Below are 25,486 nucleotides of genomic sequence, written 5' to 3' on the forward strand. Positions count from 1 at the left end.
CACCATCTTATCATCCCATCATCTCTGATATGCTTGGAATTTTCCAATGCTTAAGGGAGACTCTAGGATTTCAGATTCTGTCCTCTGTTAAAGAAATGCTTGAAAAAAAAAAAAAAGAAATGCTTGAATCAAATGCTTGAATCAACAGTGGGTGGATTTGGGGGAAAACTCCAGGAAGTTCTAAATCACTTCAACACATCAAGTATCTGAGAAAAATGATGCCCTCAACATGAGATTTTGTCAAGGGTGCATTTTAATTCTGTCATTTTATAGAGAAGGACTTTGTGACCTAGTGTTGTTTTCTTTGGCTGGTATAAGACACATACAACCCTTGATGCACTTATTACAAAAACAGTTCCTTTAAGGAGCATGTATAACATGCTAGGGCCTAATGCAAGACACAGTCCCTGAGCTGTGACTAAGCTGCTCATGGTCTACTGGAGAGAATAGACAAACAATCAGACATTAAAATATAATAAATGCTGTGACTGAATTAAGCACAGGGGGCCCTGGGAGCACATGTGCAAGTACCTAGCCCTGCAGGAGGCATTGGCGGGGTACTCCGTACACTCTTTCTTCCACACAAAGCTAAGTCATTGTATTGCTGGTGGAAAAGTAAATTTTATACATCACGAAACAATACTTTTCAGAATGTTAAATGGTTGTTGACTTTGGAGCCCGTGTTAATTTATTATCACAAAGAAAAAACACTGTTACCATAGGTACTTCTTACCTTACTGCTGTTCTGTTTAGCCACCACTGATGCTACGTGGCATTAAGGTACAGATTGCAACCTAAGGTTAACGTTCCTTACTGTATGGAATCAGACATTTACTGAGTAAGAAATCCTTGCTGGTATTGAGGGAGTTATTTTCTACTTAATCTATTTTACAACTTAAACTTACCACAGTTTTTTTTTTGGGGGGGGCGGAGGCTATTCTAAGAGTAAGTATATTCTCTTAATTATATTCTGTCTCAGCCCTCTGCTACAGTCATGACCCTGCCCCCATTATTTGAAACATACAAGTGTCACACCTGGCCTTGTTGTCTATGCTCAGTATCACTCCCCAGCTGATGGTATCACCAAGTCCTCCAGCATTATGGGCACACCGCTTCATAATATTTAATTAAAAATGACTCTGAGCACCGTTTCATCCCTCCTTCTCCCCAGAGACTCTTGGACTTCCATTTCTCCTACTTACTTCTGATTCTGAAGTCCTGCTTTTGTTGAATTCTCAAGCCTTGCCCTGGTCCCTGCCTCCTGCATGTGCTGTACCTTTTCCACACCACATCACCCCATACTGGACACATATGATCCCTCCGCTCCCCAAAATACTGTTGACCAAAGCAAATATCAAAATGTTTAGAGACAAATGCAGCACAGGAGAGCAAAACTTAAAATTAAATTTTAACTTAAAAAATTAAAAACTTAACTTAAAATTGAATATTTTAGTCATTTCCAAAGTCCCTTTGGCCATTTCTCTCTAGCTGTTTTTTCCCTACCTCTTTTTTCCTCTCTCCTACTTTCCATCAGAGCTCAGATTTTCTCCCACTCTTATTACTATGCAGAGCCCTGCAGGTCATTCTGATGCATGCTAAAGTTTGAGAAGACTTAAACAAATTTTGAGTATATACTTATGCTATGCACACATTTACAGATCTACTTCATTTTTAATGGTTGTATGAATTTAATGACTCCATATTGATGGACATTCAGATTGCTTCTAATTTTTATATATGAACATACACTAGAAAAGCATATGGAAAAATCAAAATAATTATGAGAAGATCTAGCTATTTAAAAAAAAGTTTTTTTGGCCACCCCATGCGGCTTGCAGGATCTTAGCTCCCCAACCAGGGATTGAACCCAGGCCCACGGCAGTGATGAAAGCATGGAGTCCTAACCACTGAACTGCCAGGGAATTCCTGAAGACCTAGCTATTTTAGATGAAATGTTTTTCTTTAAAAATTCCTTTTATGATGTAATATTGTTTAACAACAAATCAAATTGGAAGAGAGAATAATGTTGCGTAAGCTAAAGGAGGGAGGCAGGTATGGATTCTCCATAGAGGGTAAGGAAGCACACTGTAGTAGGCTAGAAGCTTTTTGAGGCCAGGGACCATGTCTGATTTGTTTACTTCTGTATGTCCAGTGCCTTGAACAGCACCTGACATAGAGTGGGTGCTTAGTATTTAATGAATGAATGAATCTCAAAATAATTACACTGAGTAAAAGAAGAGTACATGCTATAAGATTGTATTTATATAAAATTCTAAAAATTGCAAACTATAGTGATAGAAAAGCAGGTAGGTATTTTCAGTTTATTTTTGTTTTTATTTATTTTTATTTTTACATCTTTATTGGAGTATAATTGCTTTACAATGGTGTGCTGGTTTCTGCTTTATAACAAAGTGAATCAGTTATACATATACATATGTTCCCATATCTCTTCCCTCTTGCGTCTCCCTCCCTCCCACCCTCCCTATCCCACCCCTCTAGGTGGTCACAAAGCACCGAGCTGATCTCCCTGTGCTACGCGGCTGCTTCCCACTAGCTATCTACCTTACGTTTGGTAGTGTATATATGTCCATGCCTCTCTCTCGCTTTGTCACTTTTCAGTTTATTGAAGTATGTCTATTATACCTCAATAAAGCTGTTTTAAAAATAAAAGGACATTGCCTCGTGTTTCTCGTCTGAGTAATTATTGGTAGTTCCTCAAAATGGAGAACGATGAGTTCTGTTTGGGACATACTGAGTTTGGGGCAACAATGGCATATCCAAATAGACATGTGAGTAAGTTTTTGGATATGCGTTTCTCTGAGGAGGAGTATTTGAGCTAAAGCTGTTCTTTCAACAGCTGAAATGTGCACATCGAATTTTGCGACATCAGCCATCAAGGTTGAATGATGACAGAAGCCAGACTAGAGTAGATGGAAAGAGAAATAAAGAAATGTAGAGAGAAAAGTAGACAACGATAAGTCTGGCTGTTCTGGAAAAAGAGAAAAATAGGGCAATTACTGGAGGAGGTGCCTTCTGAGGATGGTCCTCAATGATACCTTGGAGCCCCAAACCTTCCCCCAGCCGCCTTGCCATTGGTTTACATCACTTTTAGTTGAGTCCTCTGTTCCTTGGGCTCAAAGCACCCTGACTAGTACTCTCCTTTTTTCTTCTTTCTCACCTCTTTCAGTCAATCACAAAGTCCTTTTACTCCTATTTCTTTAATGGTGCTTAAATCTGTTCACTTCTCTTAACCCATCGCCAACGTCCTAGGGCGAGCCGCCATTATCTGATTACTGCAGAATCCAAAGGTTCTGCTCATAGAGCAGAAGCCAAGTACATCTCTCCTGGAGTCACTGGGTTCAAATCCCAGCTTGCTCCTTAGGCGCGTAGTGACTTCTCTGTGCCTCAGTTAAAAGTACCTTCCTGCCAAGATTTCGTGAGAGTTAAATGCAATAAAATCTGTGCAGCATTTCCTGGTTTTTAAAAAAAAATTTATCTTTTATTTTTCTTTACTATCCGTTTAATTGCTTGTGTTGTTTGTTTTGTTTGGAAAATCTTCCCTAGACATCACCAACTGGATAAATCCTATGTGTTTTTAAACTTCAGTTAGGGTACCAGCTCCTTAAGGGAGGATTTCTTTTTTTTTTTTTTTGCGGTACGCGGGCTTCTCACTGTTGTGGCCTCTCCCGTTTTGGTGCACAGGCTCCAGACGTGCAGGCTCAGCGGCCATGGCTCACGGGCCCAGCCGCTCTGAGACATGTGGGACCTTCCCGGACCGGGGCACGAATCCGTGTCCCCTTCATCGGCAGGCAGACTCTCAACCACTGCGCCACCAGGGAAGCCCTAAGGGAGGATTTCTTGATTGACCTACACTTTACCTTGCTGAAGCACTCTCAGAGTGCTTATCATACTTTTTGTCTCTTATTATTATTATTATTTTGCTTCTGAATCCCGCACTACTTAATGATGAATCCTTTGAAGGCAAGGATGGTGTTTTTAGCATTGAAAAACGTTTATTGGCATAAAGTCCCAGGAGGAGATAAGTGTTAGTTAAAACCAGGAGCCTGATATACTGTATGATTCCAACTGTATAACATTCTGGGAAAGGCAAAACTATGGAGACAGGAAAATGATCAGGGGTTGCCAGGGGTTTGAGAGGAGGGAGGCATGGCTAGGCAGAGCACAGAGGATATTTAGGGCAGTGAAACTACCTTGGTGCATAATGTATGATCATTACATGTCCTTACATATTTGTCAAAACCCACAGAATGTATAACACCAAGAATGATCTTAATGCAAACTATGGAATTTGAGTGATTATGATGTGTCACGGTAGGTTCATCAATTGTGACAAATGCACCACTCCAGAATGTAGCTCGGGAAACTATGCATGTGTGGGGTAAGGAGATATATGGGAACTCTCTCTCTCTCTCTCTCTCTCTCTCTCTCTCTATATATATATATATATACATATATACACACACACACATATATATATGTGTATATACATATATAAAGATAGATATATCTTTGAAGAAATATTCATCCCTGCCTTCGTGGAGACAGACATCAAACAAATAATTATGCAAACTATCATTTATTTAACATTAAGGAGCACTATGGAGCATAGGGTCTTCCCTGAGAAAGCAAAACTTAAGGTGATGCATCACCTTGAGGTGTGCCCTCAAGGACAGGGAGCAGTTAAACCAATTAAAAAGGCTCTTTAAAGAGCCTAAGGGCCAGAGTGAACAGTGTGTTCCAGGACAAAAGGAGGCTAGGTACAGGCAGGTCAGACTAGTTGGAACACAGTGAGCTAAGGAGGTAAAACCGGGGCGGTGAAAAGAGGGCAGACCTACAGGGCTTGCAGTCACAGAGTTGGAAGCTGTGTCCTAAGGACAGTGGGGTGCCATCAAAAGATTTTAAATAGAAGAGTGATATGGTCAGATTTGAATTAAAAAAAAAATCTCTCTGGCCGCTGCATGAAAGAATGGATCAGAAGGAACAATGTGAAAGTGGCTAAATCAGGAGGGAGAGTACTGCAAGAGTCCAGGGGAGGAAGAGCATATTGCAAATGTGAAATACTTAGCTCCTTGCAGGCATGCTCCACGTGGCCATGAGCAATGCAGACAACGCGGTGGGGGAAGACAATGGGGAAAGAGGAAAACCATGTGGAAAAGGCTGGAAATGTGAGCAGATGGTTCATGGAGCAATAAAGCTGAATAAATGGGCTTAGATCGTGATATATAATGCTTTTTATTTTCTATAAATTTATTTAGTTATTTATTTTTGGTTGTGTTGGGTCTTCATTGTTGGGTCTTCGTTGCTGCGCAGGCTTTCTCTAGTTGCGGTGAGCGGGGGTTTCTCTTCGTTGTGGTGCATGGCTTCTCATTGCAGTGGCTTCTCTTGTTTCAGAGCTCAGGCTCTAGGCACGTGGGTTTCAGTAGTTGTGGCACGTGGGCTCAGTAGTTGTGGTTTGCGGGCTCTAGAGCACAGGCTCAGTAGTTGTGGCTCATGGGTTTAGTTGCTCCACGGCATGTGGGATCTTCCCGGACCAGGGATCAAACGTGTGTCCCCTGCATTGGCAGGCGGATTCTTAACCACTGTGCCACCAGAGAAGGCCCCAATGGTTTTTAAAAAACATCACTTTTATAACAATGATAATAAAATAATAACCATAGTACTTGAATTTATTGAGTAATTACTATGTGCTAGGCAATTTTTCTGTTCTTTATACAGATTAATTTCATCCCTGTTCTAGTTATCTGTTGCTTCATAACAAATCACCTTAAAACTTAGTGCTTAAACCAACCTATATGTGTATATATATAATCTGTAGCTTGGACAGAGCTTGAGGGTTGGGGGAAGCTTGTTACTGCTCCTCTTGGTGTCAGCTGGGGTAGCTCGAAGTCCGAGATCTAGAATCTCTGAAGCTTGCTCACTCACCTGCCTGTAATTGATGCCAGCTGTGGGCTGCAACTGTCTACTCTTCTCTTGTTGCACTCAACACGATCTTCTTCAGTGTATTTGCTCACATGTCCAATTCTCTGCTGGACTTCGAGCTCCTCCAAAACATAAAACATGTCTTTTTCTTTGTATCCCCTCTGTTTGGGGCACCATCTACAAATGAATAAATCCTGAACCTGAAAATAAGAGAATCTTTTCCTTTACCAAATTGAACACTCCTAGTGACTGGAATTTTATAACTTTGCAAGACTACAATTTTGTTAGGAAGTTTTTCTTTATGCTTAGCCAAAAATCTACTTTTGTGTAACTTTTACTCAGTGGACTTTTACTTAGGACTTGTGGAACTCCACAGAATGAGTCTAAGCTAACTTCTGTAAGACATCCATTCCCTCAGTGATAGCTATCAAATTACATCTAAATCTCTAAGCTTAACACCCCAGTTCCTATTATTGTTCTTCCTGGTTGTGGTTTCCATGGTTACCTCACTCTTGATTCATTCTTAGATAATCACTGTGGTTCATAGAGATCCAGAACAAAATGCCTGGATAAATATTAATGGTGAGTCTGTGAACACAAGGGAATGAAGTGGGATAGAAAACCATGCTGAGACCATCATAAGCAAGTGGGCTCCCAAAAGAAGTGCAACATGGGACTGAGGGGTGAGGACATGGATTGGGAGTTGGGGACTACATCCTATCCTGGACCTTCCCTGGTAGGCTGATCCTGATGAGAAGCAGATGGAGAACCTGTGGGAAGGTAATCTGAGACCCTGTCTGATTGGAAATGCAGAAGGAAAAACAGGAAAAGTGGAGTTGAAACCCAGTTGAAACTCAGTTGCCCACTTTTATCTTAAAATTGTGTTTCTTGGGCTTCCCTGGTGGTGCAGTGGTTGGTAGTCTGCCTGCCGATGCAGGGGACACAGGTTCGTGCCCCGGTCCGGGATGATCCCACATGCCGCGGAGCGGCTGTGCCCGTGAGCCACGGCTGCTGAGCCTGCGCGTCCGGAGCCTGTGCCCCGCAACGGGAGAGGCTACAACAGTGAGAGGCCCGCGTACCGAAGAAAAAAAAAATTGTGTTTCTTGAAGCATAGTTTATTGTTCATAAGAATTTCATAACCTGCTGGTAGACATGCGTTCCCTGTGCTCAGCCCCACACCCACTGAATGTGTACTCTTTACAAACTCCAATGTAATTCTTAAGTACACAGAGAATCTTGTTTTAAGGGCCGGAATAAGATAGAAACTGCTCATATTCAGAGTTAGAAAAGTGTTTTTCAGACCATTTCACAAAGCTAAAGAATCTCATGTTCTTCAGAAATTTCTTTGAAATATAAAAAAATCCCAGCTCATGTGTTTAGTCTCTATGGTTCCATCCCCATAAGTCCTTATCCCAACCCATAAGGGTCTGAAAAACAGTAGAAAAGAGCTGCCTTTGTTAGACGATCCTATCACAATAACTCTTAGAGAAAAGCCTCCCACCCCCACAAACTCCCACCCCCAGGAAAAAAGCAGTTGAAGAATTCAAACCCATTATACATTCTTTCCATTCCCTGTCCCCAGCTTCACTGAAATATTAAATCCTTTCCTCTTTTCTACGGATGGATTTTAAGGTAGATTTTCCAATGAATTTTTAGTTAAATAATGAATGGAAAGTGTCAAGTACAGCTGTAGCAAATGCAGATTTTTTTGCTTAGAATAAGAGAGAAACTAAAATGGAATTTCTCTAAATACATGTTTTTCCCTCTTTTAGGAAAATGTTTTAAGTACATTTACTGAGTACCCAAAGGAAATATCAGTGTATATCTTTTATGAAGTTGTGACAGGTAAAAATCTAACATTACTAGACAAAAAATACAAGGGTCAATTTTTCACACGTTGAGTCTTGCTTTAATAAAATGATTTTGCAGTAAGCATTTCTTTGAATAGAAGCCTTTGCCTTTTACCCTATCTCCTCCAATTATTAAAGCATGTATTTCCAGAGCAGAAGAAAGATCACTGAAAAAGATTCTTTTAATGAGATTAATGCCAAGTGAAGAGCATTCTGAAATGGGGAGAAAGGGTGAATTAACCTACAGCCTTTCAGAAGCACTGTTTAAAAAGAAACAGACCATGATGCTCACTCACTGACTCCTCAAATATTTGAGATCACCTACAATGTGTCAACTGGGGTTAAAGAGGGGCCCAAGACAGGCACAGTCCTTCACTTCAAGATAGAGTTCCAAAACGCTCAAGGCATCTAATTACAATTGTAATATAGTGATGAATACTATAAAGGAAATGCTTTGAGAATGAATTTATCATCATTTGAAAGTCAAGTTGAAGTTAACCTTAAATGAGGGGACAAATTTTAAAACTATTTCTTTCCAAGCTTCAATTTGGACAGACTTCTTTGCTTCAACATTTTGAGAGTTATTTGGGAGAGTGATTTTTAAAAAAACATGTGTTGTGTGCCAATACATGTTTGTAGTTACCTACAACCTCCTTCTTTGAGGGCAAGGAAATTCACACTTACTGAGTGCTGACTTTGCCGGAAGAATTGGACCTGTTTTGCCCAACAACCCAAGATATGTGTGTTGCTGTGCTTCCTTTGCACAGGAGGACACTGAGGCTCAGGGAGATGAAATAATTTGTTTCAAGCCAGCAGAGTTGGTCCTTGTCACTGCCCTTAGCTGGAAGTGGAGGAGGGCTTCCCTGGTGGCGCAGTGGTTAGGAATCCGCCTGCCAAGGCAGGGGACACGGGTTCAAGCCCTGGTCCGGGAAGATCCCACATGCTGTGGAGCAACTGAGCCCGTGTGCCACAACTACTGAGCCTGTGTTCTAGAGCCCGCAAGCCACAGCTACTGAGGCCTGCGTGCCACAACTACCGAGACCCACGTGCCACAACTACTGAGCCCACATGCCACAACTACTGAAGCCCTCGCACCTAGAGCCTGTGCTCCGCAACAAGAGAAGCCACCGCAATGAAAAGCCCGTGCATCGTAAAAAAGACCCAAAAGCAGCTAAAATAAATAAATAAATAAACAAACAAAAAAAAAGAAAGTGGAGGAGGGGAGAGGGTGACAGATAAAAGGCTAATTTCACTGACAATTAGTCCATTGTTAGTGTCGCTAATGGGTTGAGCCAAAGTAATCAGAGCCCACAAAATACTGTCTTTTTATCAAAAGTAAATGCAGGATCTGTAGATGAAAGGACAGCTGTAGGTTCTTGAGGGAGAAATGGCAGTTAAGATTTTATGCGAAATATAGTTTGTAATAAAATTAGATTGTACTAAAATACATGAAGGAGACTGTGCATTGCACTTCAAGTGCTTTGTTAAGATGTTTCTTTTACCTTTAGCAAAGTTTGTAATAGATAATAAGGTGAGATTATAGAGAATTTATTTCTTGAAATACAAAGAAGTTGCACAATGTCAGTTTACACAATGACAAGGCTTTTAATTTTAAGCAAGAAGTGAAGGAAGAGCTAAAGTAATTGGATCAGAGAAATCACAGAAAGCCAGAGTTAAGATTTGTCAACAACAGTTATGTGGAAAATCAAGATTTGCTTCCCCTGGAGGTTGGGGTTGAGGGGGGGAAGGGGGGAGCGGGGAGGGAGAGGGATGGACTGGGAGTTTGGGGTTGGTAGATGCAAACTATTACATTTAGAATGGGTAAACAACAAGGTCCTAATGTAGAGCACAGGGAACTATATCTAATATTCTGTGATTAAACCATAATGGAAAAGAGTATAAAAAACTAAATAAGTAAAATAAAGTATTGGCTCTAAAAAAAAAAAAGATCTGCTTCCTCCAGAAGAATAATTGGGTATAATAACAAGAAAGCAGGAACAACCAAGATTAGTGAGCTCTAGTCTTAGCTCTGCTTCATCTGTCCAATGAGGTCCAGATGCCAGTTACTCAGAAGAGTTTGAAGACTTTATTAAGTCCCAAAGCTGGTGGTAAGAGTCAACATATAATTCATTCTAAATTCAAACCCACCAGGGCCTCATCATCCAAGATGGCTAGCAAGAAGGTGGGAAGGTAGGAAGGAGAGATAGGGGTGCAGTGGAGACACATTGAGAGTCGCCTTGAGTTCTTTTTTTTTTCAATAAATTTATTTGTTTTATTTATTTATTTTTGTCTGTGTTGGGTCTTTGTTGATGCACACGGACTTTCTCTAGTTGCCGCAAGCGTGGCTACTCTTCATTGCGTTGTGCGGGCTTCTCATTCCGGTGGCTTCTCTTGTTGCGGAGCATGGGCTCTAGGCGCACGCAGGCTCAGTAGTTGTGGTGCACGGGCTTAGTTGCTCCATGACATGTAGGATCTTCTCGGACCAGGGCTCGAACCCGTGTCCCCTGCATTGGCAGGTGGATTCTTAACCACTGTGCCACCAGGGAAGCCCTTGCCTTGAGTTTTTATTCTCTACCAAACTATCACCCCTTTTCTTTAACTTGCAGCCCGTTTATCAATATAAGTAAGGATACATTGGTGTGCATAGAAATATATGTTATACACTCTAAATAATATTATAGATAATGTTCAGTAATACTGTTTTGTTGATCTGGTTATAAGACATTCTCTTCAGTGATAATTTTGGTAACAAATTATCTTACAAAAGCATTCCTTTACTATAAGAAACATGTCTGATTTTTACAAACTCTTCACGGTTCTTTAATTCTACCACCAAGTAGCAATGACCAATTACTCTTTCCCCTTCCCCCACTAAACATCTCAGTCACCTCCTAACCAAAACCAAATCTAAGCTCTTAAACCACCCACCGGACAAAATAATATTCTAAAAAGTCCAGAATTGTACATAGGACGTAACCTACTTTCCTCAGTGCATTTAAGATAATTTTATATTTTTAATTTATTTACTAGATATCATATCAAGTCAGTTTAGCCTCTAGTTCTTATAAACTTGAGTACGAATTCTAGCTATTCACCCAGAATAATAGAGTCCTAGTTCAATAAAACAATGTGTATATTCTTTTAAATATACATGACATATTTATAAATAAACAAATGAATTTGACTTTGTATGTCCAGTGTTCTCTTTTTCCTTTTAACATTCTCTTTATTTTAAAATGAACTTAGCTGTGTACGTCTAATATTCTCCTTTCTTTCCAATTGTCTTTTCAATCCTCTTTCTACAAAAAGCAGGGAAGGGGTAGCAGAGGGAGAACATTGGTGATGAACTTTTAAATTCTGTCAGCTCCCAGAAAGCAGCACTCTACCTAAATTTTATTTATTTATATTATTAAAGTTTATATATTTTATTAGAAATGTATCTCCTCAATGATTGTCGTCTTCACTTTAATCAAAGCAGATATAGAAGGCTGAACAGAAATTTGGCTACTAGGCCAACTCGATCCTCCAAGACACTGAGAATCTCCCGACCTCCACATGGTTTCCATCCCAGACCCCCTAAAGAAGGGGAGGGGCTTAGGGAGCCCTACCTTGTCATGTACCATCAATAAAGTACACTGTATCCAGGAAAAAAAAAAAGAAAGAAAGAAAATTTGGCTACTATGATTCTTCTGTGCTAATAATACAAAATGTTATTTAAAAAATCAAATCAGTCTTTACCTAAATATAAATATAAAAAGCTTTATTTATTTACCAGCAAAGAGTGATACCACAAAACGAAGGAAATAAAGTCTCTTAAAATGTTTATTTTTGTCAGAATAGCTGACGATTTTCTATTAAGTCTTTTGGTTTATTATGATAATAAGCCTTCCCCCCTTGAAAAATCCATTCAAAATATCTCAATCCTTGAGGTAAAGAACTTTAAAAAAAAAAAGAAAATCTCGATTTTTTTAAAAGAAAAAATTCTTAAAATTCCTCTAAGCTTGATAAATAGAAATAATCTCTTCTTGTTCTACTCTGGTGAACAAAAATGTACTTTATACAGCAAAATATCCAGTCACTTATTGGCAAACTAAAGGTGAGACCTATTCATTTACATGTTTTATTCAAACAGTGCAATACTGCCACGTTCATATAGACTTTCTTTTTCTTTTTTTTTTTTTTTTACAGTTACCAACACTCTTCTGGCAAAGACAACGTTTTGAAATGGCAAAAGCAACAGAAGTTTTAGATCTCAAAGCTCCAGAAAGGAATTAATCTGATTCTTCATCATTAAGATAGTCCTCGGCATTGCTTAATGTTTGGACTGCATCTATTCCCTGTTGCTTTTTCAGGAGAGATGCACAGGCAGCATTAGTAACCATGTCCAGGGCCAGCTTCTTCTCACTGTTTCTTAAGTCTGTTCTAGCAACTTTTGCCAGAAGCAACTGGACAATATCTGCATAACCCTTCCAGGCAGCAGCATGCAAAGCTGTGTCTCCCAACTTGTTTTGTTGGTTCAGTTCAATGTTTGGTTGAGTAAATAGCATTTCCACTGTATCTCTGTGACCCCCATGACAAGCCCAGTACAGGGTAGTGCTTCCAGCTTTGTCCAAGCCATTAACACCGACCCGGTTGTCCAAACACTCTCTCAACCAGCTCAAGTTGCCTCTTTTTGCAGCTTCATGGAATGGATTGTCAATGGATTCTACCTGCTCAGCCACATAGTTGCTTGGGATTAGTCCCATCCTGCCTTTGGAGGTGCCTTTCCACCAACTGGTATCACTCATGTCAGTCATGTAGATAATATCACCTTCTTCAAGGTACAATTCATTTGGAGTTTGGGTTCACAACTTATAAAGAGCTCTGAACACTTTAACTTACCCTGGTTTGACCGGTTTGGGTGGCAGCTTCGACATCTCTCTTCCTGGAGCACCGTAACTTTTAAATAAATGTCCCTGAATAAGAATGTTTCTTTAAAATGAGTTCAGTTAGAACTCTTTCTATGCAGTATGGAAAGATAAATTGATTTAAAATTAGTTATCGACTTACACCTCCAGAGAGAATTTTAGGCGGCTCGCAAAAATATATAAAAAGCTCATGACAGAGTTGTAACAGAGACATAGTGAAAAAAATAAGGCCCGTCATGAGATGGGTGCACATGCCTTGAAGTCTGACATACTTGCTAGAGGTGGGCCCTACACATGGATTTGGTCTTTCTGGCAGGGAAGAGACCTGGTCAGTAACATGATTCACAGAATCTGTGAGAAAGAAACTGGTCTTTTCTTCAGGTGAAACACAGCCACTCAGACCTGCCCAGGAGGGTGACACTTCAGACAGATGTGAGAAAGTGACAGCAGGGATCACACTCGGTCAACACTGGGACAAATCGATAATCTAAGCCCTAACATTCTATGTCAGGGCAGCACAGCTGAAGTAACACCGGTGAGAACATTTTTAAAGGTTTCACTAAAATCACAAAAGCAAACGTAAAAACAACTCTCACAAACATAAAAACAAATAAACACTCACAGAGAATCTAAGTTTGAGCGATACCTTCTGGATTAAGTTGTTTGTCAAAGGTATACCTGGGTAGGTATCTGAGTGAAATCACTTGCTGAATGTAGTTATTAAGTTTAAGTCAGTTATCAGAGAAAGACAAATAACATATGATATCGCTTATATGTGGAATCTAAAAAAAGGGTACAAGTGAACTTATTTACAAAACAGAAATAGAGTCACAGATGTAGAAAACAAACTTACGGTTACCAGGGGGAAGGTGGGGGAGGGATAAACTGGGAGATTGGGATTGACATATACACACTACTATATATAAAATAGATAACTAAGAAGGACCTACTGTATAGCACAGGGAACTCTTCTCAGTACTCCATAATGACCTATATGGGAATAGAATCTAAAAAGGAGTGGATATATGTATATGTATAACTGATTCACTTTGCTGTACAGCAGAAACTAACATAACATTGTAAATCAACTCTACTCCAAATCAAAAAAATAATTTAAGTCAGTTATATTTCTAGAAGTCATTATCAGAACGAATGGCTTTGGCTTCAGAATAGTTGGCAGTTATTTGCTAACATGGCCCCTTTTACCATCTCACGACTGACACAGTTCATGTGGGATTGAGGAAGACTTTATATTCTGTCTTCTATGGTTGGGTACTGGTGCTGAAGGAACAACTCCCCAACACACTGAGACAGGTTCAGGGAGATGTGTCTGGGTAGCGGGGATGTTAGTGTTAAAGATGCGTTCAGAAGAGACCACGTATACAAAGCGGCAGGCCTGAAGGATGAAGAGACAAGAAGCTGAGGAGGAGAGCCACAGTCACGGGCTCTGTGTGGGGCTCAATGTGCTGTGTGGCTGCGTGGTGCTTTGGTATAACGGATTTTGTGGGGGTGCTATGAAAAAGCTTTTCATCTTCCAAAATAATTAAATAAAAAGGACCATGCTCTGGAATGCTGCATAACTCTGGGGAATTTTTCTCTCTGGAAAAAAAAGACTGAAAATAGGACACTGAATAGGATATGACTTAAGACATGCTGAAGATTTTCTTAAATTCCAATTTAAGAAATTTGCTAAATCCTCAGCCTATAATTTAAAACACTGCATATTCATGTAGATTGGACACATGCCTGCAAATTTTAAAATTTAAAGTGGTGGTACATGGGAATAAAGTCAGGAATACCCTAATACCACAGGATAAAGAACTAAGACACAGGAGAGAATTCTTTTTACAAAATGTCAAAGACCTAGCCATAGTATATCTCATTATATATAATCATTTTATATATATAACAATATAACAGATAAAAAGAGAGCAGTTAAATATACTACAGCATTTCTATTTTATTTGCTTGTTTTGAATATACAAATATAAGGACTTCCCTGGTGGTCCAGTGGTAAAGAATCCGCCTTCCAATGCAGGGGGCGCAGGTTGAATCTCTGGTAGGGGAACTAAGATCCCACATGCTGCGGGACAAGTTAGCCCGCCTGCCACAGCTACTGAGCTCGTGCGCCTCAACCAGAGAGTCTGCGTGCAGTAAACTACAGAGCCCACACCCTCTGGAGCCTGCGCACCACAGCTAGAGAGAGAAAACCTGCACACCACAACTAGAGAAAAGCCCATGGGCCACGACAAAAGATCCTGAATGCTGCAACTAAGACCCGATGCAGCCAAAAAAATAAAGAAAATAAATTAAAAAAACGAATATATATGAAAATTAATAAATTAAAAAAATAAATATACAAGTATCTGAATGCCCTAGATGGAAGGATTTCAGAATTTCACTTCTTTGTATTTTTTAATTATAATTATTCATATATGTATTTCTCTCTTTTTTTTTTTGCGGCACGCGGGCCTCTCACTGTTGTGGCCTCTCCCGTTGCGGAGCACAGGCTCTGGACGCGCAGGCTCAGCGGCCATGGCTCACGGTCCCAGCCGCTCCGCGGCATGTGGGATCCTCCCAGACCGGGGCACGAACCCGCGTCCCCTGCATCGGCAGGCGGACTCTCAACCACTGCGCCACCAGGGAAGCCCCGTATATGTATTTCTTTAAGTATCTATGTATGTATGTATTAGTGAAACTGTATTACTTTTCTCTCTTGTATGGTCAGGGGAAAAGCATTGCTTTTATTTATTTATTTATGTGTGTGTGTGTGTTTTATTTTTTTGGCCGCGCTGAGTGGCATGTGGGATCTTAGTTCCCCAACCAGAGATCGAACCCGTGTCCCCTGCAGTGGAAGCTCGGAGTCCTAACCACTGGACCGCCACGGAATACAGGGCTGGGGCTCTTGGGCTTGCTGCAGACCTCTTCCTGCACTGGAATCCTCTCTCTGGGTGCAGATCCCAGGACCTGACACCTGCTTAGGTCTCTCACACACAAGTAGGCCCAGCTGAACAGCTTCATTCTGTTGTCACCTATGCCCTATTTTGAAATCATGAGTGAATCTCTGTGCTTAAGCAGGGCTCTCTTCTCCAAATTAAGATAAAGAAGTCCATATTTCAAAGGTCAAATTCAAGAGTTGTAAGATAGATACTAAGAAAAGGGGATAAACTAGATTGAAAAATAAGCTTTAGTGATTCTCTGGGTACAAAGATACTTAGCACGTGTTATTTATAAAATTGAAATATCCAGCAGTGGAGGGTAGTTGAATGAATTATGATAAACCTCCATGATGAAATATTACTCAGCTACTTTGATGATGAGATTAAATTCTTATAATGTTTGATCAGAAAATTAGGGCTTAAAATGACATATAAAGAATAATCTCAATTATGTAAATCATACACACAAGGAAATAAGCAAAATATTATCTCTTCATACTGATTATTTTCTTTTCTATGTTTTTCTATACTTTTTATAATGAGTATGTATTCCCTTTACAATCAGAAAGGTACATTAACTTTTAAAAAATAACTTAATGAAGTATACTTTACATATCATAAAATTTACTCATTGCAAGTATACAATTCAATGATTTTTAGTAACTTTACCAAATGGCACAATCAGCACCGTAACTCTGCTTTCAGAACATTTTCATCACCCTGATAAGACCCTTCATGCCCATTACAGGTAATGCTCCTTTCCATTCTCTGCCCTAAGCAACCACTAATTTATTTTGTCTCTATAAATTTGCCTTCCCTGGACTTGTCATGTAAAAGGAATCATACAATATGTGGTCTTATGTTTGAGCTCTTTCACTTAGCATGATGTTTTCAAGGTTCATCCATGTAGCATGTATCAGTTTGTTCCCTTTTCTTGCTCAGTTTTCCATTGTATAACTGAACCACATTTTGTCTGTTTATTCGTCAACGGATGGACATTTAGAGTGTTTCCAGCTTGAGGCGATTATGAATAATGCTCCTATGAGCATTCACGCGCAAGTCTTTATGTGGACATAAGTTTTCAGTTCTCTTGGGTAGATACCTAGGAGTGAAATGTTGGGTCACATGGTAGCTTTATGTTTAACTTTTTGAGAAACTGCCAAACTGTTTTCCAAAGTGGCTACATTAACTTTTATAAACTCCACCCAAGGATTTAGAGTCCACCTTTCAGATTTAGATGTGCACCTGGATCTGGCTCGTCCATCCTCTTCTCAGCTGATCTAGCAGGTGGGGATAGTAGTATAAAAGTTATAACCATACTTGTATTGCCCCAGGACATCGTCTTAGAAATTATTGAAGATTCCTATGCAGCCTCCTTCTTTCCTTAAGCTCCCAGTAAACAATGAACTCTTTACCTGGTTCTCTGAGCTATGGAAACTTCTATTACAAAGCATTTGAGAATTCACAAAGGAAGGATACCTTTCACCCAGTTGCCTGGCCCCTTTGGAAGACTTTTATGGTTATCGAATAGGCACCCTCACCTTGAAAGACTCTGGTTCACTGTAGATAGAATCTAATCAAGAATCTAACAAATGCTGATTACATGCCCAACACTCTGCTAGGTGCTATATATTATAAAGAAGAAATCCTATGTTGTCTTTGCCCTCAAGAAATGTACAGCTTGGCTGGGAAGATAAAACTAAACACATATGAAACAGAACAACTGAGGACTCAACAGATTGCAGTGACAGTAGTGGGGGTTGGGATAATGAACTAGAAAAGTTAGACAGGAAAAGGAGGCAGAGACTCTGGAAATTATTTTTTGTTGAGTTCTTACTGTGTGTCAGGCACTGTTCTAGTTACTGGCGGTATAGTGACGAACAAAGCAGACAAAATTCTTGCACTCAGAGAGTTTACATTTTTAGGAAGACATGACAATAAGCAAAAATAAGTAAAATAGTCTGTTAGATGGTGGCAGTGGAAAAATGAAGCAGGGAAGTGGGATAGGGAGTTGGGTGTACGTGTACAAATTAAAAGGGTGGTCAGGGACCATGTCTCTTAGAAAGTTTTATATGTGTGTGTGTGTGTGTGTGTGTGTGTGTGTGTGTATATATATATATATATATATATAGGGTAGGTGGAAGGAAAGTCAAGAGTGTGACAGTTAACAGGGTGGGGTCAAAATTCCTAAAGCCCAGGAGAGGATTCATGACCACGTGATGATTTTCTCTTCAATCTATTCTAGAAACCAAGTTACACACATTTTCCAGGACTCCATGGATATATGTCAAACTGAGAACCAGTGTGTCATAAATAGGCATAAGTGGCACACAGACTTGAAGGACTGCCTTTTTCAGGTTTCACAAAGAGGCCACCCGGCCAGTGTGAACTCCCTGCTTTCACTTTAATGGGCAATATCTGCTGGTCCCTCTTCTATTAAAGTGGTCTGGGCTGAGTGAGGACAGGGCTTTCTAAAAGGGAAAGTCAAAGGAACCAAATAAAAGGCAAAAGAGTTAATACCCTGTTTAAGCTAGCACCACAGATATGCTGACTGGGGTGCACCAGTAGTACAAGGGCAACAGGTAGGAAGAGAAGGGACAGGTCTTGCTTAAGAGTACACATTAGGTAGCACAAAACCAGCCAGACTGACCTGGCTTTAAATCTCAGCATCCCCACTTAGCAGTGAGACCTTGAACATTTTATTTAGCCTTCATGTGCCTCTGTTTCATTAACTGAAAGGAACCTGGAAAAGAACAGTTGCTGTGAGGATTAAGTGAAAAAATGTACACAAATATCTGGCATAACTTGGCACATAGTAGGTATTAAAATAATTAACTGGTGGAAGTTGTTTTTTTAAAATCCAGAAGAAAACATTTGCAGTGTTAATAAGAATTAAGCTTTCTGTAGAGCTTATTTAAAAAAAAAATCTAACTAGCTTATAGGTCTTGAGAATGGTAGAAGTAGCTTAGTAAAAAAAATTTTCATCAAACATCCCACTAGTAAAATGAGTTTTCTCACAATCCCATTCTTTGTGAGACCGAATATGGAATGCAGTAGAACTGGAAAGGAATCCCACTCCAAGTTTGCTGACCACCAGATGCATGATGACATTTCCCAAGATATTTGCTGGATTATTTTTTTCTCCAAATAATGAGTCATTATTGTGAGATACTGTTTATTGTAAAACTCTTGTGTTCCTGCCATACATATCAAAACAAAAGGTCACTTTACAGGCACTTTATGTTATAGTCAAGAACAAAAGAGAATAATATATTGTTGTGAAATGTAGTATAGCAGAGTGGAAAGTGTCTTGCTGTGCCTTTTAACATCAGCTTAAAGTATATACATTGCTAAAAAAGGAAGTGGAAGAACATTTAATTGGATCCCATTTATGCAAAAATTATATGCCTTTATATGCACAGATAATTTCTGGAAGGGCAGACAATAATTTGTTGATAGTAATTTATCTAAAGTCAGGATTCTTTTACTTTTCATTATATACCCATGTGTACTCCTGAGCTTAATTTTTAAACAATGAGCATGTAGTATTTGCAGAACGATTTTCTAAGCCATATGAAAATGCATACAGAAAAAAACTTTACACGTACAGATTAAAAGTAGGTCTTTATGCCCCAGTTATATTTTCGGGAGAAGGGATAAAAAATTGTCATCTGAAATTGTTTGTCTCTCAAGATAAAAGACAAACATAAAGATAAATAAAACAAATGTGTGTGTATATGCACACACATAATTATGATAATTTCATGGCAGTTACTTACAGCCTGATTCATGTTGAAAACAAGTTCCCATTGAGAATTACCACCAAGCACTCCCAGGGTTGCTCCCAGGTAAACGTTGGGGGCTGAGCTGCAGCATTTTCACTAAAATGAGGGAACACAATGGGGCTAAACCCAGAAGAAATTCTTCTGACTCATAGGTGCCAGCCACACTTCTTGTGGACAGGGATCACCACCTGGTTGTCCTCCCTAGTTGTCCATCAACTTTGCTGCCTCATCCACTTCTGCTCAACATTTTTCCTTCATTGAGTCAGAATAATGATTCTAAGGGCTGTAACTGTACCATAAGGGGAATGGGTCCCCTGTCCCTGCACTGGCTAGGTACTTTGCTTTTTATCCTGCACCCTCACCTGATCTCTTAGATATTATGACAGAAAAGCCAAATAACTATTTTTTAGAATACTTCTATTAAAATATTTTTTATTGAAGCATAGTTGATTTACAACATTGTGCCAAGCTCTGCTGCATAGCAAAGTGACTCAGTTATACACATAGAGACATGCTTTTTAAAATATTCTTTTCGGGCTTCCCTGGTGGTGCAGTGGTTGAGAGTCCGCCTGCTGATGCAGAGGACACGGGTTCGTGCCCCGGTCTGGGAAGATCCCACTATGCCGCGGAGCGGCTGGGCCCGTGAGCCATGGCCGCTGAGCCTGCACGTCTGGAGCCTGTGCTCCGCAACGGGAGAGGCCACAACAGTGAGAGGCCCACGTACCGAGAAAAAAAAGTTTAAAATATTCTTTTCCAGTATGGTTTATCCCAGGAGATTGGATATAGTTCCCTGTGCTATACAACAGGACCTTGTAGTTTATCCATTCTAAACATAATAGTTTGCATCTACCATCTACCAACCCCCAATTCCCAGCCCACTCCTCTTCCTCCCCTCAAATAACTTCCTAGAATTTTCCCTGCATTTGTGTACAAAGATGGACATTTAACTAATGAAAATTTAAAATTTTCTGGTAAGAAGTTTCTTGATATGGGGGTATAGCAATATGTAACCTAACCTAGAGAATATAGTCACAAATAGCCCTCCTAAAAGCCCCTGAATTGTACGGCAGACAAGCCCTAATTAAGATAAGTGTTCAGAGCTTAAGGAAAAAACCTTCCAAAATGGGGGAGTCTTAGTGAAGGCATGACAAAATGCCAATTTTTTGACACAGGCCTTCTAAGGCAGGCAGATAGATCATAATCTTCTCTGCAGGTGTCTTCAGTAAATATACAAAATAAAATGATGCAGAAATTTGTAGCTCTTCTACTCACATGGTAATAATTTTTAATTGCTCTATGGATAGTGAGTGAGCCTATATACGGATAGTGTGAGAGGAATTTATGGAGGACGAAGCTTCATTTTGTTGAGCTTAACTGAAAGACCACGTGGCCAAAATGAACTCCCTGCTTTTATGTTACAGGACAGAGTCTCTGGGCTGAATGAGGACTAGAGTTTCTGTAAAGGAAATTCAAAAGAAAATAGCAAAAATATCTATTCTGTCACTGTCGACATGTAGGTCTCAAATGAACCTCTCTTGCATTTTCCAAAACCATTTTTTTTTATTGATTAACTGATTGATTGATTGTGGGATCTTAGTTCCCCAACCAGGGATCGAACCCACGCCCTTGGCAGTGAAAGTGCAGAGTCCCAACTACTGAACCACCAGGGAATTCCCTCCAAACCATCTTATAAACTATTCCACTGTGCCTGATTTCCCAGATAGCAACACTATAAAAACCAAACCCTTAAATATAGTGATTCAAAGTCACAGGAAAGAGGAAACTAGCTGGATTCTGTCCCTTGCACAAGTACAAACATACATTATCAACATGTATCTGGAGAAAAAAGAGAGAAGACTCATGCTAAGGTGACTGAACCGTTTGTATTAGTTTCATTTTTTTACTATTCTAAAAATAGGTGTTCCAAGCCGGGTTATCTACTCAGCTTCCTCCCACTCCCACTGTACTATAAGCAGATAAGCAACAATGGCAGTGAGTGGGGATGGCAGAACCCAAGCCTGTGCCACTGGAGAGTCAGGGCACAAGGGAAAGCTGGTGCTAAAGAAAAGGAGGGTGGGGTAAGGGAATAACCTATCAAGGAAGGGAGAGAAACAAGTAGAGGAAGAATGAGATGTCCTTCTACTTGGGTCTGGACAGCATAATGTGGAAGATGCAGTACAATGGGAGCTTTAGGCAGCTGGGACTAGATGGCTGTGAGGGACCACAGTAAGTCTAGCTAACTTGCTGAGAATGTTAGGCCATCCTCTGCAATGACTAGTATTCAAACTCTACACCGAATACCCTATACCAGGGGGCCCCCAACCCCTGGGCTGTGGAGCAGTACTGGTCTGCAGCCTGTTAGGAACCCGGCTGCACAGCAGGAAGTGAGTGGTGGGCAACTGAGTGAAGCTTCATCTGCCACTCTCCATTGCTCGCATTACCGCCTGAACCACTGTTTGCATTATCGCCTGAACTATCCACCTCCCCCAGCCATCCGTGGAAAAACTGTCTTCCACGAAACCAGTCTGCTGCCAAAAAGCTTGGGGACTGCTGCCCTATATAGAGTACTATAGCTTTATATTTAAAGTTATACAAAGTCTCTCGTCACCTTAATTTCCTTAATTGAAGATTAAAGCATTCCTGGATTTAGGTCTACAGTTGATTCTCATTTATTGGCAGTTCATATTTGCGAATTTACCTACTTGCTAAAATTTATTTGTAACTTGAAAATCAATACTCCCAATGCTTTCATGGTCATTTGTGGACATGCATGTTGTGCAGAGTGATGAAAAATTGAGTCAACAGGGTGGACATTCCCAGCTGAGGTTAAAGGAGGTGACACTCTGTCTTCTTGTTTTAGTTCTCATACTGAAAATAAGTGTCCTCTTCAAGGTATATTTAGAGCCATGTTTTTCATATTTTTGTGCTTTTTGTTGATGATTTCACTGTTTAAAATGGCACCCAAGCACAATACTGAAGGACTGTCCAGTGTTCCTAAGTGCAAGAAGGCTCTAATGAGACTTGTGGAGAAACTATGTTAGATAAACTTTGCTCAAGCATGAGTTAGTGTTTTTGGCTGAATTCAGTGTTAATAAATCAATAATGTCTTAAATAAGGTGTCTTTAAACAGAAACATAAAATGAGGTTATGTATTGATCAGCTGATGAATTAGCTCACAGGATTGGAGAATAACAATTAATGAGTGTATTAATTTCTTAGGACTGCCATTACAAATTATCACAAACTTGGTGGTTTACAACAACAGAAATTTATTCTCTCATGGTTCTGGAGCCAGAAGTCCCAAATCAAGGTATTGTCAGAGCCACACTTTCTCCAAAGGCTTTAGGTGAAAATTCCTCCTTGCCCTTCTCCTAGCTTCTGGTAGCTACTGGCATTCCTTGGTGTGTGGCAGCATAATTCCAATATCTTCCTCTGTCTTTACATTGCCTTCTTCCTTACATGTCTCTGTGTCCAAATGTTCCTCTCCTTTCTCTTATAAAGACCCAAGTTATTGAGTTTAGGGCCTATCCTAAATCTAGGATGTTTTCATGTTGAGATCTTTAACAATTTACATCTGCAAACACCCTGCTTAAAAAAAAAAATCACATTTTGCAGTCTATGTGTACATGAATTTTAGGAGGATACTATTCAATTCACTACAATAGGTTTAACAGCAAATTACATACAGTTGAAGAAAGAACAAAACCCTTGGAGAATGGGCAAAAGAACATTTAAAGGGCAAAAAAAGAAGAGGGGAAGGAGAAAACATTAAAATTAGGATGGGAGATATAAATGAGATAGTCTAACATGTTCATTTGAAGTCTCAGAAGGAAAAGAAAAAGAAAACAGGGCAGAAGAAACACTCGAGGAGACAAGGGCTGATATTCCGCTAAAATTGGTGAAAGATGTGAATCTACATGTTCAAGAGACCCAACAAATGCCAAGCAGAATAAATTTTTATAAGTCCACATCTAGAAACATAGTAAAACTGTACAAAACCAGAGACAAACAGAACTTGTAAAAGCAGCCAAAGAAAAAAATGACTAATAATCTTTGGAGGCAAAACAATTAGACTGATAGCTAACTCCTCAACAGAAAAAAAAAATGGGTGAAGGTACTCAAAAGCTACAAACTTCCAGTTACAAGCTGACTAAGTTCTGGGAATGTTAAGTACAGCATGGTGTAGTTAATACTGTATTGTATATTTGAAAGTTACTAAGAAAGTAGATCTTAAAAGTGCTTAGCAGAAGAAAAAAATTATAACTATGTGAGGTGATGGATGTTAACTAACCTCATTGTGGTAATCACTCTGATGTTGCAATAAACACGTCAAATAATTATGTTGTACACTCTAAATGAATGCAATGTTATGTGTCAATTTATCTCAATAAAACTGGGGGGGAAAGACACAATAAAAACAATAGAACAGCTCTTAGCTAGCCTCATACACCAGAGGGCAGACAGCAGAAGCAAGAACTACAATCCTGCAGCCTGTGGAACAAAAACCACATTCACAGAAAGATATACAAGATGAAAAGGCAGAGGGCTATATACCAGATGAAGGAACAAGATAAAACCCCAGAAAAACAACTAAACGAAGTAGAGATAAGCAACCTTCCAGAAAAAGAATTCAGAATGATAGAGAAGATGATCCAGGACCTCGGAAAAAGAATGGAGGCAAACATCAAGAAGATATAAGAAATGTTTAACAAAGACCTAGAAGAATTAAAGAACAAACAAACAGAGATGAACAATACAATAACTGAAATGAAAAAAAAGGTAGAAGGAACCAATAGCAGAATAACTGAGGAAGAAGAACAGATAAGTGACCTCGAAGACAGAATGGTGGAATTCACTACTGCAGAACAGAATAAAGCAAAAAAAATGAAAAGAGGGCTTCCCTGGCGGTGCAGTGGTTGAGAGCCCACCTGCTGATGCAGAGGACACGGGTTCGAGCCCCAGTCTGGGAAGATCCCACATGTCGCAGAGCCGCTGGGCCTGTGAGCCATGGCCACTGAGCCTGCGCGTCCAGAGCATTCGCATTATACGGGTCCTAGAAGACAAGAGAAAGAACCCAAGAAAGGAAATAGCCACCCAAGTCCAGGAAGCGCAGAGAGTCCCATACAGGATAAAACCAAGGAGAAACATGCCGAGACACATAGTAATCAAATTGGCAAAAATTAAGACAAAGAAAAATTATTGAAAGCAGCAAGGGAAAAATGACAAATAACATACAAGGGAACTCCCATAAGGTTAACAGCTGATTTCTCAGCAAAAACTCTACAAGTCGGAAGGGAGTACATGACATAATTAAAGTGATGAAAGGGAAGAACCTACAACCAAGATTACTCAATCCAGCAGGGATCTCATTCAGATTCAATGGACAAATCAAAAGCTTTACAGACAAGCAAAAGCTAAGAGAATTCAGCACCAAAAGAAAAAGAAGAACAATCAAAACCCGAAGTTAGCAGAAGGAAAGAAATCAGTAAGATCAGAGCAGAAATAAATGAAATAGAAACAAAGCAATAGCAAAGATCAATAAAACTAAAAGCTGGCTCTTTGAGAAGATAAACAAAATTGATAAACCATTAGCCAGACTCATCAAGGAAAAGAGAGAGAGGACTCATATCATAAATTAGAAATGAAAAAGGAGAAATTACAACAGACACCGCAGAAATACAAAGCATCCTGAGACTACTACAACCAACTCTATGCCAATAAAATGGACAACCTGGAAGAAATGGACAAATTCTTAGAAAGGTATAACCTTCCAAGACTGAACCAGGAAGAAACAGAAAATATGAACAGACAAATCACAAGTAATGAAATTGAAACTGTGATTAAAACTCTTCCAACAAACAGAAGTCCAGGACCAGATGGCTTCACAGGTGAATTCTAGCAGACATTTAGAGAACAGCTAACACCCATCCTTCTCAACTCTTCCAAAAAATTGCAGAGGAAGGAACACTACCAAACTCATCCTGTGAGTCCACCATTACCCTGATACCAAAATCAGAGAAAGATACTACAAAAAAAGAAAATTACAGACCAATATCACTGATGAA

At 39.7% G+C, this 25,486-nt stretch overlaps 1 pseudogene; it reads right to left on the bottom strand.

Moving 5' to 3' along the window:
• Positions 1-11,964: 11,964 nt before the first annotated feature.
• LOC112402159 (osteoclast-stimulating factor 1 pseudogene) lies at positions 11,965-12,754 on the bottom strand (annotated as a pseudogene).
• Positions 12,755-25,486: the final 12,732 nt, after the last annotated feature.

Source organism: Neophocaena asiaeorientalis, unplaced genomic scaffold, assembly GCF_003031525.2.
Source record: "Neophocaena asiaeorientalis asiaeorientalis breed wild unplaced genomic scaffold, Neophocaena_asiaeorientalis_V1.1 scaffold298, whole genome shotgun sequence".
Lineage (NCBI taxonomy): Eukaryota > Metazoa > Chordata > Mammalia > Artiodactyla > Phocoenidae > Neophocaena > Neophocaena asiaeorientalis.